General features: G+C 33.8%; 1 long non-coding RNA gene across 1 annotated transcript; it reads right to left on the reverse strand.

Annotated features, from left to right (window-relative positions):
* Positions 1-901: 901 nt before the first annotated feature.
* On the reverse strand, positions 902-1,846 carry LOC112092288. The gene is made up of 3 exons (XR_002902520.1): positions 1,772-1,846; positions 1,144-1,246; positions 902-945 (listed from the first exon to the last, which is right to left on the reverse strand). It is a non-coding gene; the product is annotated as an uncharacterized LOC112092288 (long non-coding RNA).
* Positions 1,847-2,280: the final 434 nt, after the last annotated feature.

Raw genomic sequence — 2,280 nt, forward strand, 5'->3', positions numbered from 1 at the left:
TTCCCTACAAACCTCCATAACTCCTTTGAAATACATAGAAAATGAAAAATTTGAAAGCAAATATTAACCAGGCTAAATTCTTCGTACACATATATTTGAATAATAGTTCAATTTAAGTAATAAAATCTGATATATAGTACATAATTATATCTTAAGAAGCCGCTTTTCTTAGGAGATCATACTTCCAAGGCATTCGCCAGACCCAACTGCAAAAAAGTACTATTAGAGTCTATACGTCTATATACGTCAATATGGGAGTTTTCACATATAAAAATGAAAAAAAAAAATAAAGTTAATAAGGATTGTTCCCTTGTGTTTAGTGAAAAAAGTACACCCTCAAAACCCCGCTTGTTCCTTTCCTTTACTCACTCAAATGTCATGATTGCTATAGGAAGCAAAAACTCTAGATTCCTGGTTGTTTTGTCACCATTAGTGATAAGAAAAGTGAAGTTGATAGGAAAAAGAAAATTCTTATTAAACTATCATGAAATCAAACAATTTCGCTCAGAGACGGAGAGATTCGAGAATCAATTTACTTAAAAATCAATTTCGATATTCCATCATGGGACCCCCATCGTTGTAATCATCCGTGGCTGTTGGCTCCACATCATCAATTCTAATTTTTCGATCTACATGTATTTCAAATCCCTAACAATCCAGATACTATTTTAAATACTTAATCCGAATTTCTACAAAATCCATGGCAAGAGAAGTCGGGAAAATATAGAGAAACAAATATTAGAAACAGATTTTCCACACATGCTAGGAAACACCAAAAAGAGAACAGAGAAAGAAAATTAGTTTGATACACGTAATCTCTTTCTATCAAGCATGTTATAACTACAATAGAGAAGTCAATATTTTTGTATGCATAAATCTAATAGTACAAAGGACTTACATTGTACGTGTTTCCTTGAGATTTTCTTTGGCTATTCATTTTGGAATCTATCAATTCAATGACAAGAAGAGAAAAACAAAGTTCAAGTTCAATGACAAGAAGAGAAAAACTAAGTTCAAAGTTCAATGACAAGAAGAGAAAAACTAAGTTCAAAGTTCAATGACAAGAAGAGAAAAACTAAGTTCAAAGTTAACGTTATACACTGAATATTGCAAATGAAAATAAACAAGATGACAAACACATACCAAATCACCTGGAAAAGGACTACTTGTAGCTTCCTTATCATGAAATGGAGGCCAATCCCCTGTCTGTGGTCTCTTTTATTGGCTGGTAACTTGTCCCGCCTCCCTGTTTAAGATAGCCAAGGAAACTGTTTCTACGGGAGATTGATTCCTTTAAAGTCCTTGCAGGGCTCTATAAGCAACCATGCAGTATAGTCTTGTTTAACATTAAAAACAATATATATTTTAAGATCTTCCAGAGAAAAGGGGCAAAATAGAAGAAGAAGATCAACTATATATCTAACGAGAGAAAGGAGAGAATAAACCAGATGTTGACAGAATAAACCAGATATTGACAGTGACAACTCAGGGGAATCAAGATGCAAAAACAGTGGTCAATCTTATGTGGTCCTGATCTCAACCTAAGTCAGTGAAGATGAAAGAAATTGGTCCCCTCTACAATAAAATCTACCCACTAAATAGCAAGGAATTAGCGGAGACCACGCAGCAAGTTACACTGTTTCAGACCACTATCCATTGTAGTAGACACACACATGCACAAATGTGTTTTCTAATATTGCTCTATGCAAAACACAAATAACAGAACAACAACCATTAGCATCCAAGTTTATCTCTGTATCTGTAAAATTACCTCAGAGCTAATATAAAGCTTTCATCAAGCTTTTGGCAATGAGAGCCTCCACTTATTCATCACTTGTGCCATGTGCCATCTTCTCTGAAGATGAGAAAAAAAAAAATGGAAAAATGAGTAGTTAGCACTAAAAAAGTCAATAAGTCCCAACACAAAAAGCTAAAAGTCATTCATCCGGTACCAACAATTGATTCATAGAAAGGAAGCCCAAACAACCTAGGAAAAAAACCAATTCACAATTGAAAGAAGCCACAAAAACTAAGAAACCATAAGAAGAATTCGACCAGCACCCTTGATTTCCGCATTTACCTATAAAAGGCACTTAATAGTATGGAAACTTACCTTCGTTACAGATAGTATCTTATACAACAATTAACAAACTGAAACAATGGTTTTCAGATTAGGAACAGTGACATAACTAGTTTGAACGAGGAATCTAAAGTAATTCTCCTTCGGTTTTGAACAGAAAAAAGATTTAAATATAGTCACTTTTACTTTATTCCTTCCAA

This window comes from Morus notabilis, unplaced genomic scaffold (assembly GCF_000414095.1).
Source record: "Morus notabilis unplaced genomic scaffold, ASM41409v2 Scaffold6521, whole genome shotgun sequence".
NCBI lineage: Eukaryota > Viridiplantae > Streptophyta > Magnoliopsida > Rosales > Moraceae > Morus > Morus notabilis.